A 12863-nucleotide genomic window follows, 5' to 3' on the forward strand; every position below is an offset into this window, starting at 1 on the left:
TATTAAATCAATTTCTCTTAGGTGTAATACAGATAGCTCAAAATTAAATTACATTTTTGGGTACTGGTGAGTGGACCGGTACCGGGCTGATTCTGAGCCTTCAATTTCTTTAACTTATATGTTGTGAAAATAATGTTTGTTTCAGCCACATAAATGATCATGCACAGCAACAAACAGCTACATCACTACAGCTTAGAGCAGCTTATTGAAATATTAATTAGCCTGATCTAAAAACATTTCACTAGATCAAACCCTGAGAAGTTTTAACTAATGTTATCAAACGTTATGAAGCCAAAAACCCTCAAACATTTAGGACCAAGAACCAACTTATTTCAAGTTAAAACTCAGTTTCACACAAACACAAAGACGCTATCAAGCTAATTTTCTATTAGCAGCTCCACTCATCTTTTTTTATAACATAACATTACCAAGATACATTTAAAAACCTTTACCTTGGCTTTTTCTATTCTTCCTCTTTGTTTTCTCTGTCCTTTTTGGGACATTGTTTTGCTAATTTGGAGGTTTGGATGCGATCTGCACGTTGCACGGCAGTTCAGACCACCGGCCACTAGGGGGACCCCAAGAGCAATTTGTTTTTTTTTTTAGCCCGCTGAAAGAATGATTTCTACATGATCAAATATATATTATTGTAAATGTTAAAGTCACAATTTTATAATGAAATTGTGTTTCTGTTAATGTAATCACAGAAATGATTACTAAAAACATAAATAAATCAGCTCCATTTTGGGGAGTTCACAGTTCTACCTCCTCTGCAGAATTTGGTCCAGTGATGAGGACAACGGATGCAGATGAAATGATGACCAAGATAAACAGCCTGACTCCCAGTGGAGGTGCAGACGGCCCGAAGATGCGCTTGTCAGGACTGAGAGTGAGTCGACACTGGATTTTAACAAACTCCATCAAAATCATCCCACAACCTAAATGCACACGGATCCAAAATGTTTCCACTCAGCCCAACAGTGAAGTTCCCCTTTTTACTGGTCTGTCTGGTTCCGACCTGTGAGGCCTGGATCAGCATCAAATCAACGAGATTTGATCCTTGGTAGTGATGTGTGGATTGATACTTAAATACTGATACTTTCATTACTTGAGTCACTTAAGATAATAAATCTTAGCAAGATCTTGTTAGAAAACAATTGAATTATTGAGATCTTTCCTAATAAGAGAATCTTTACGAAGGCAGGAGAAGTTCTGGAAAATGAAACAGACTGAAGGGAAAACAGTAAATATCACGTTTTTTATTGACAGAAGCTGATTTTGAATTTTTTTTTTTTTAATCTTCTTTATTTTATTTTTTGCTATTTAAATGAATTATTGACATTTTCGTCTTTAAAATACCAAATTTTCACTTATACTTTGGTCCATCTGATGGTGTAATTTTTAAATATCAATGATAATTGGATCAGTTACTCAGTATTTGAGTAACTGATCCAATTAAGAAAAGTAATACTTTTCTTACTTTTACTTGAGTGAAAGTTTGTGCTGCTGCCAGTGGACTGTAATATTTTGTAATCTGCTTCTCCTGTAAATAACGATTCTTGTTTTCTCTGACAGCTTGCCCTGACAGCAGCTCCTCCTTCTTCCTTTATTGTTTTGTTCAGTGATGCTGAAGCCGAAGACGCGTCTCTGAAAAATGCTGTGACCGCTCTGATAGAAACCACAAAGTCGAAGGTAAAATACAGATGAGGCCTAATGGGCCGTATGAACTTTATTTGCATTATTTTCCAGTTTTCCAGTTCCTACAACTCTTAAGCAAGTTTATTGTTTAATGTAAGATAAGTTCTGCTATTTGTGTTGTAATACTTATGTGAATTTGTTGTTTAAGTTTTATTGAAATTTAAACCAAATTGGCATAATTATCAAAATTACTTAATGCAGAAAAAGTATTGAGATATATTTTTTTGTCCATATCACCCAGCTCTACCTGAACCTGTTCAGGTGTTAGCTACTGTTGCTAACCGTTGCGTAGCAACAGCAGCTAATACCTGGCAGTGAGTCTTTAACGTCTCAGTGGAGGAAATTGATCCGTAATCCAGACTGATAGATCTCAGTTTGAGATCAGGAAATGATTTGTTTCTTTCTTTCTGCTTCATTTTGTTGAAAATCCACACATTACTTATGGATGGTATTTATTAATCTTTCTCTTCTTCCAGGTCTTTCCCATCTTGACCTATTTTAATGCCAGACGACGCAAGAGAACTGTAACTGTAGCTTCTTCCGAGCGGCTGGATCTGGATCTGGCCCAGGCGTCTGGAGGTCTGGCCATTGAAATCAGCAAGTCCCAGATTTCTGCAGCAACTCCTATTATAGAGCAATTTTCAGTCGGAGCCGTGGTGAGACTCTGAGTCTGAACCTTGGACATGGAGAAACGAACAAGTCTCCATGTCGTTTGCAGCTTTGTTTTTCACCGGCGCAGCAGCTTTCCTTCCTGTTCTCCTCCAGGTCACCGTTCTCCACGCGGCGGTGGATCCCGGCACGCCGAGAAATTTGACCTTCCTCGTTGACACGACTCTGAGCTACATGCAGATTTACATCACAGGAGACTCATCTCTCACCTTCACACTGACAATTTCAACAGGTTCAGTTCAATACAATCTGCTTTTAACCTAGTATGGCTCCACCTGTTGGTGGCCTGTTGTAACAACACAAAGTCTTACCAAGTGTTTTTATCTTTATTTGAAGGGATGTGCATCTCTGCCAGAGCTGGGTACTAACTAGTTACATTTACTGGAAAAATGTTACTTTTACTTGGAAAAATTTACTTTTAGGAGAAATTTTACTCTGCTGTGCTTTTTACTTTTTCTTCAGTAATTTTATTCTGAAATATTTCTTCTCATACTTCAGTAAAATTTCTGGATTTTCTTCCCACTGCATGAAAACAAACATGTTTTAACCAAAAATCCACCAGACAGACTCACACATGCAGTTTCTGTTAAAGTTTTTTATTGAAAGAAACTGATTCAGAAAAATGTTCTTATCCTGATTTTGTCATTTTGTAATTATGATATTTATGACTCCTTTTGGTCTTTCTGGTACTGATGGTGTAACTTTTACATATTAAATGATTGATTGATCTTAACTTTCATGAAGATTCCTTCATGTTCAGGTGTTATCAGTCTTCAGGCCTTCTAATAAAGTGTTACCAAAATATCTTAGCACACTTGAAATAAGAGAGAACTAAATTACAACAAACATTTTTAGGCAGTACTGACTTATTCACTTCTTTTGCTTATTCAATTAACATTTATTGTAACATCCAGGAGTTTCTCAGAGCTCCAGTGAGTCCAGCGGCTCCCTGGCATCGATTTCTACAGCAGGAAACCTGTGGGTGTTAAGGCTGAACCCTAAGAACCAGGCAGGGCAGTGGGCGATCGCGCTCAACGCCAACACCGCCTACACAGTCAAGGTCACAGGTGAAGAAAGAAAGGTCTGCTCAGAGGCTTTAAATCTTTATTTTTTCCAAATCTGAGATTTATTTTCTTTTTGTGTGAATGCATTAGGTCGGAGTTCCTTGAACTTTGTCTACAACCTCGTTGAACCACAAGAGGGCACCAACGGCAGCGTCATTCCCAAGGAAGGACGACCCTCCACAGGTCAGAACCCAAAATATCACAATATTAACCATCCTGAAGAGACTCAGTCTCTGTTCTCAGACATTAACGCTCCTGAATTTTGTTTTTATAATTTGTTCAAACAACCCGAAAAATAAATTGAAAACTAGATGCTGCCATGTTGTGTGTTTGTTAACTGGATCCAGATCAGCTGAGGCAGCGAGTTGATCTGAAGATTTAACTAATAAAAAAAACCTGGAAGCACAGGGAGCCAGAGGAGAACAAAACACATCAGGAACAAACAAAAGCAGAAGGATCATGACGGGGGAACAGGATTAAACAGGAGGAACTGAGAAAGAGTTTTATTCGTCCTGGGGAGATTTGTTACCAAACAAGGAAACAGACGGCTGATTGGAAACGGGGTCAGAGGTCAGGAGAGAGAGAGAGAAAGTGGCACAGGGGGCGAGGGACTAAAGAATAACTAGACCTAAGAAACATAATTAAACTGGAGTAATATAGAATAACTAGATACAAGGAATAAATGTAGTAAACTAGAATCAATACACCGTGTTCCAAATTATTATGCAAATTGGATTTAAGTGTCAAAGATTAAATTTTTTGTTGTGCTATTAAATTTATAGATGCTATTGTGTGTCAGGGCTCTTTGAATCACTATAATTAATTTCAGAGAGCTGGTTGATTAGTTTGTCTGCTGAGCTCAATTAAAGGAAATCTACTTCAGAAGGATGTTCCACATTATTAAACAGGCCACAGGTTTCAAGCAATATGGGAAAGAGAAAGAATCTCTGCTGAGGGAAACCATCAGATAGTGTAGTGCCGTATGACAAGATATGAAAACTTCAGATATTTAATGAAAACTGAAGCGTTATGGTCCTGTGAAGAGATTCATGGCTGATTCAGAACAAAGATGGTTTTACAGATGAAGGCAGAATGAGGAAAGTTTCTGTTGGACACATTCATGGGATTAAGAGAGCAGCTACTGTTAACATGTAACTGGGTCTGTTAAGATGTTTTTGATTGAAATAGCTTTTGATTTTAGTACATGTGAACACTTAATGCTGCACATTCAAAGAATGACCATGTGCAGTTCTTTATAATCCATAAAATGTTTAGAAAATCTGCTGTGCATAATAATTTGGAACACGTTGTAAGGAAGAGCTGAACTAAAGTAAAACAGAAACAAGAAGAACTGATCAAATAAAAAGAAACTATGGAAAACAAAATAATAAATAAACCTCAAAACATCTCAGGATCCTAACAGATATCAAACATTCAAACTCTTCCTATCTTCAGATCTACAGTGAATAACATCTCTCTCCTACGAAACAAAAAACAATCAGATGACTTTATTTGTTGTATTTCAGTTTGGACTCCTCTGTCCTGAACTGTCTCAGTGACTCCGTCTCTTCTCTGATCTTTAGGTGATAACGTCACTCTGTGGGTCACCGTCACAGGAAGTGACACAGCCACAGTCAGAGACGTCTCTCTGTTCGACTTCTCCAGATCAACACAACTCAGTGGATCAGTCCAGGTGATGCAACGTTCGCTTTGTAGAGCAATTCACTTCTTCAAGAGATTAACTCTAGATTAGGACCCAACTCTTTTCTGTAAAATCACAGAAATTAAATATCAATTTAGCAGGAAATAGTCTTAATCTGGAATGCCTCAAGTAGGTAAATCTGGTAAAATTACAGAAGAGGATTAAAGCGGCGGAAAAAAATTTATTCTGACTTTTTTCTCAAAATTCTGGGGATCTCAGCAGAATAGTCTGATTTCTGAGAAAAAAGTAAAAATTATGAGATTAACGTGAGATTTTTTTTCTTTTCAGTGGCTCTAATTCTCTAACATATAAGACACACAAAGCATAGTAAAAAAGATAATACTGTGTCTAAATAATATAGTTTTTAATGCATAATTTGGTGGAAACACTGAATAGATTAGGATGGGGAACCAAGTTTTTGTGTTTTGTTTTTTGGACAGTCGATAGGAAACGGCGACTATCTTGTGGCGTTCAGTGAAGTCCCGGCAGGGAGCTTCCTGCTTCAGCTGACAGGGCAGGAGACGAACTCCACCTCCGCACCAACCAGCTTCCAGAGACAGGCTTCCACCCAGATCACAACCTCCAGTCTCTCTGTTACCGTCAGTACCCTTTCTGTTCACTCCGGTCTGCAAGGTGTGTCCACCACTGTGAAAAATACACGAAGGGACAAACACCATGGTTATCTGAAGGATACACTACCTGTAGGGAGGTTTTCTCAAATTGTGGTTTCCAAACAACTGGTGGTCCGCGGGCGTCCCCTAGTGGTCGGTGAGATACTGCATGTAAACAACCGAGCTCAAAGTGCAACGCTACAGTTAGCTTACCAAAGTACTGTGTTTAAAAATAGTAATGGATTAATGGCTTAAGACTGGGTCACTAAAATGGATGGATCGCCCATCAAAGCGATCACCCATCGCAGGTAGCGATGAGTGACCCATCCGTACCTGCGATGAGTGACCCCACCTCTCGGCCGCTGACATCTGGAGAGGCACCAGCACCCCTCATGACCCCAGTGGGATAAGGGTGTAAGAAAAAGAAAGAATGGATGGATGGATGGATGGATGGATGGATGGATGGATGGATGGATGGATGGATGGATGGTTGGATGGATGGATGGATGGATGGATGGATGGTTGGATGGTTGGTTTTATGGATGGCTGGATGGATGGATGGTTGGTTGGTTGGATGGTTGGTTTTATGGATGGATGGATGGATGGATGGTTGGATGGTTTTATGGATGGATGGATGGATGGGTGGTTGGATGGTTGGTTTTATGGATGGATGGATGGATGGATGGATGGTTGGTTGGATGGTTGGTTTTATGGATGGATGGTTGGATGGTTTTATGGATGGATGGATGGATGGATGGATGGATGGATGGATGGATGGATGGTTTTATGGATGGATGGTTGGTTTTATGGATGGTTGGTTTTATGGATGGATGGATGGATGGATGGTTGGTTTTATGGATGGATGGATGGATGGTTGGATGGTTTTATGGATGATGGATGGATGGATGGATGGATGGATGGATGGATGGATGGGTGGTTGGATGGTTGGTTTTATGGATGGTTGGTTTTATGGATGGATGGTTTTATGGATGGATGGATGGGTGGTTGGATGGTTGGTTTTATGGATGGTTGGTTTTATGGATGGATGGTTGGATGGATGGATGGATGGTTGGTTGGATGGTTGGTTTTATGGATGGATGGATGGATGGATGGTTGGTTGGATGGTTGTTTTTATGGATGGTTGGTTTTATGGTTGGATGGATGGATGGATGGATGGATGGTTGGTTGGATGGTTGGTTTTATGGATGGATGGATGGATGGATGGATGGATGGATGGTTGGTTGGATGGTTGGTTTTATGGTTGGATGGATGGATGGATGGATGGATGGTTGGTTGGATGGTTGGTTTTATGGATGGATGGATGGATGGATGGTTGGTTGGATGGTTGTTTTTATGGATGGTTGGTTTTATGGTTGGATGGATGGATGGATGGATGGATGGATGGATGGATGGATGGATGTTGGGCTACCTACTGGCTGAAAGAAAATGTCTGTTTTTGCCAACTCTACTCACGTCTATTTTTCTTTTATTATGCTTCTAAATTACAAATATCCCTAAAATGTTTTTAGTGCACACAACACTGAGAGCTTTTCCATGTGTTTTAAGATAAGATAGATAAGATAAATCTTTATTGTCATTGTCACAAGGACAACAAAATTCAAAAGGTGCCATCAGTCGGTGCACATGCCCAAAAACAAAAAATAACTGTCTCACAATTCACACACAATTCACTCATTTCTGTCAGTGGAAAGCTTAGAATCTTTACTCAGAACCTCTCATGGTTTTATTGTGGCCAGTCACACTTGTGAGTCGAGCTTTAGGCACATTGCCCTGGAAAAAAGGTTTGGTTTGGTTTAGTTACTTTTTTAGTACATTTCCTAAAAGATAAAACAAAATAACACATACTGTATGTGCACATACATAGTTTTATTCTGGAGTTTTATAAAAAGGACAATATTGACCTGATTTCAGATGTGATTTGATTAAGTTAATTACTATGTTGAATCAAAGTTTGATCACGACTTTAGAATTGAATTGAATTGAATTTGAATGAAATCAGTCCTTTTATTGGTCGAATTGATTACTGTGGTTACCTCAACAAAAGATGATTCAAGTTACCATTTTTAACCAGAATTACTCCATCAATTTAAAACCAAACATTTTTTTCTTGTCCTTTATACCAGGCTCAAGCTGACAGCCTGAGCATCGAACCAGGCTCCAGCGTCTCCGTATCTTTCACCGTAACCTCAGAGGAAACTGGGACATTCACCATACAAGCCAACAACGACCGCGGTTTTGGCACTGCATGGAGTACCTCGGTGAGCATCGGCGCAGGTGATGGCGGTCAAGCTAATGGCACAGTGACCTTAGCAACTCCAGCTGATGCTGCTTCAGGAACAGATGTTTCCCTCACTATTGTTGCCGAGAACGCTGATGGTACTGAAATCAACTACGTTGTGCTCAGGTTTTCAATAGCTACCAAGGTGAGATATGACACAGCTGGGCATGTTCAGAAATCAGATACTTGCATCTGATTTCTGAACACAACATCTTGTTGTGTTGAACACAACAAGATGGAGGGTTATAAGTTTTTAAAATAATTTTCCTTAACCTCGTTTACCTCCTTCTCTGTCCAGGTAACTGACCTGTCTGCTCCAGTGTGCCAGGTAGTCAGAATGTCAGGTGTTTGTCCGGCCTCTCCTCTCTTCTGTGCATCTGTCCACTGGGAGCTTGTTGTTAATTTCACAGATGGAATCAGTGGGACTGGTATTGAAACCATTTCTCTACGCCAAGGGAATGGTACTTTGAATACCAGCAATGTGGTTGAAGTAGGGGGGGAGAATATAACAGTAGTTTCTTACAGCTCCACCTGCTGTTCACAGAGTGTACAGCTAGCTGCTGTAGACAGAGTGGGAAATGTGGGCACATGTACAAAAACCACCATAGCCCTTACTACACCTGCCCCAAGTAGCACACCTTCACTTGTGACCAACATCAGTCATATAACCACAACCATTCCTGTGCTCAACAGCACCTCTGCTTCTACACCAATGCTTATCGCCGAGAACATGGCAGTAGTCCCACTAATGGCTGAGAACATGGCAGTAGTCCCACTAATGGCTGAGAACATGGCAGTAGTCCCAAAGATGGCTGGGACCAACAACACTCCTGAGACTACACCAATGCTCATGACCAACACAACTCCTGAGACTACACCAATGCTTGCGACCAACACAACTCCTGTGACTACACCAATGCTTGCGACCAACACAACTCCTGAGACTACACCAATGCTCGTGACCAACACAACTCCTGAGACTACACCAATGCTCATGACCAACACAACTCCTGTGACTACACCAATGCTCGTGACCAACACCACTCCTGTGACTACACCAATGCTCGTGACCAACACAACTCCTGTGACTACACCAATGCTTGTGACCAACACAACTCCTGAGACTACACCAATGCTCATGACCAACACCACTCCTGTGACTACACCAATGCTCATGACCAACACCACTCCTGTGACTACACCAATGCTCATGACCAACACAACTCCTGAGACTACACCAATGCTCATGACCAACACAACTCCTGTGACTACACCAATGCTCATGACCAACACAACTCCTGAGACTACACCAATGCTCATGACCAACACAACTCCTGAGACTACACCAATGCTCATGACCAACACAACTCCTGAGACTACACCAATGCTCATGACCAACACAACTCGTGAGACTACACCAATGCTCATGACCAACACAACTCCTGAGACTACACCAATGCTCATGACCAACACCACTCCTGTGACTACACCAATGCTCATGACCAACACAACTCCTGAGACTACACCAATGCTCATGACCAACACAACTCCTGAGACTACACCAATGCTCATGACCAACACCACTCCTGTGACTACACCAATGCTCGTGACCAACACAACTCCTGTGACTACACCAATGCTCGTGACCAACACCACTTCTGTGACTACACCAATGCTCGTGACCAACACAACTCCTGTGACTACACCAATGCTCGTGACCAACACCACTCCTGTGACTACACCAATGCTCGTGACCAACACAACTCCTGAGACTACACCAATGCTCGTGACCAACACAACTCCTGAGACTACACCAATGCTCGTGACCAACACCACTCCTGTGACTACACCAATGCTCGTGACCAACACCACTCCTGTGACTACACCAATGCTTGTGACCAACACAACTCCTGAGACTACACCAATGCTTGTGACCAACACCACTCCTGTGACTACACCAATGCTCGTGACCAACACCACTCCTGTGACTACACCAATGCTCGTGACCAACACAACTCCTGAGACTACACCAATGCTCATGACCAACACAACTCCTGAGACTACACCAATGCTCATGACCAACACAACTCCTGTGACTACACCAATGCTCATGACCAACACAACTCCTGAGACTACACCAATGCTCATGACCAACACCACTCCTGTGACTACACCAATGCTCATGACCAACACAACTCCTGTGACTACACCAATGCTTGTGACCAACACAACTCCTGAGACTACACCAATGCTCATGACCAACACCACTCCTGTGACTACACCAATGCTCATGACCAACACCACTCCTGTGACTACACCAATGCTCATGACCAACACAACTCCTGAGACTACACCAATGCTCATGACCAACACAACTCCTGAGACTACACCAATGCTCATGACCAACACAACTCCTGAGACTACACCAATGCTCATGACCAACACAACTCCTGTGACTACACCAATGCTCATGACCAACACAACTCCTGAGACTACACCAATGCTCATGACCAACACAACTCCTGAGACTACACCAATGCTCATGACCAACACAACTCCTGAGACTACACCAATGCTCATGACCAACACAACTCCTGAGACTACACCAATGCTCATGACCAACACCACTCCTGAGACTACACCAATGCTCATGACCAACACCACTCCTGTGACTACACCAATGCTCATGACCAACACAACTCCTGAGACTACACCAATGCTCATGACCAACACAACTCCTGAGACTACACCAATGCTCATGACCAACACAACTCCTGAGACTACACCAATGCTCATGACCAACACCACTCCTGTGACTACACCAATGCTCATGACCAACACAACTCCTGTGACTACACCAATGCTCATGACCAACACCACTCCTGTGACTACACCAATGCTTGTGACCAACACAACTCCTGTGACTACACCAATGCTCGTGACCAACACCACTCCTGTGACTACACCAATGCTCATGACCAACACCACTCCTGTGACTACACCAATGCTCATGACCAACACCACTCCTGTGACTACACCAATGCTCATGACCAACACAACTCCTGAGACTACACCAATGCTCATGACCAACACCACTCCTGAGACTACACCAATGCTCATGACCAACACCACTCCTGTGACTACACCAATGCTCATGACCAACACCACTCCTGTGACTACACCAATGCTCATGACCAACACAACTCCTGAGACTACACCAATGCTCATGACCAACACAACTCCTGAGACTACACCAATGCTCATGACCAACACAACTCCTGAGACTACACCAATGCTCATGACCAACACAACTCCTGTGACTACACCAATGCTCATGACCAACACAACTCCTGAGACTACACCAATGCTCATGACCAACACAACTCCTGAGACTACACCAATGCTCATGACCAACACAACTCCTGAGACTACACCAATGCTCATGACCAACACAACTCCTGAGACTACACCAATGCTCATGACCAACACCACTCCTGTGACTACACCAATGCTCATGACCAACACAACTCCTGAGACTACACCAATGCTCATGACCAACACAACTCCTGAGACTACACCAATGCTCATGACCAACACCACTCCTGAGACTACACCAATGCTCATGACCAACACCACTCCTGTGACTACACCAATGCTCATGACCAACACCACTCCTGTGACTACACCAATGCTCCTGACCAACACAACTCCTGAGACTACACCAATGCTCATGACCAACACAACTCCTGAGACTCCAAATGTCCCTCACAATTCAACTCCTGCCCAAACTACAAACAGCTCTGTTGTCACTACAGTTTTTGAAACTGCAGGTACAACTATCTCAACATCCACTGGAGGGGAACCTGTATGCTTGTCCTTTTCTCTGTGCATTGCAACTATGATTTGTTCAATCCGAGTATTATTGTTCAATGAGGCAAATTGAAATGTATGTAATTGACTTGATTGTGTCTCTATAATGGGATTAAATTGACTAAATATTTGTAGTGAATCAGCTCTATATTAATTTAATGAATTGAATTGATTTTTGTCTGGGAGTAAATAATTTGAGCAAATTTTAATTGTAGTTTATCAAGCACTGTTAAAATTGCATGTAATTTGTATTATTTTAGCTTCTGTTTAATATGCCTGTCTTTTGTTTGAGAGGTGGAGGGGGAATTCATGCAAGAACTGTTAAAGTGATTCTGTCAACTAAATAAATGAATATACTTACAATTGAGACTTGTCTTATTGAATCTTATTGTAGCCAATATGCACTGCCCTGCATTAATAAATGCATTATGACCAAAAATCTGCCTCCTATTCTACTTATAGAATAGGATAAAGGCCAACATTTTTACAAGTAACTAGTAACCATGATGGACTGGCCTCTTAAAATGGTCTTGACCTTTGAGACCACATGGCATGGTTTTATATTAGTTTTTTCTACATTTTGTGTATGACTTTAACTGCATGTGTAATTTTATTTTAGGTTTCATTGACTACCTTTTCTGTTTTATGTATTTTATTTTCCCACATTTTTACGTGTTGTACTTTGGTCCAACATCATAATTTTGTGGACTGTATGACTGAAACTTGATTGGATCAGATTGGAGTTTTATTTTTGCATGACTGGAAAATAAATAGAAAATGGCAAAAATAAGGCTGGGCTGAGCCCCCTGTACTGCATAGTGTTAGGAACGGCCCTGGATAAAAAACTGAAAACTATTAATGTTAAAGTTTTAGTTCCCAACTCTAATGTTGTGCATTAGTGCAGTGTTTCCCAACCCTGGTCCTCAAGGCACACATCCCATTCAGATGAC

This window comes from Xiphophorus couchianus, chromosome 18 (genome assembly GCF_001444195.1).
Source record: "Xiphophorus couchianus chromosome 18, X_couchianus-1.0, whole genome shotgun sequence".
Taxonomy (NCBI): Eukaryota; Metazoa; Chordata; class Actinopteri; order Cyprinodontiformes; family Poeciliidae; genus Xiphophorus; species Xiphophorus couchianus.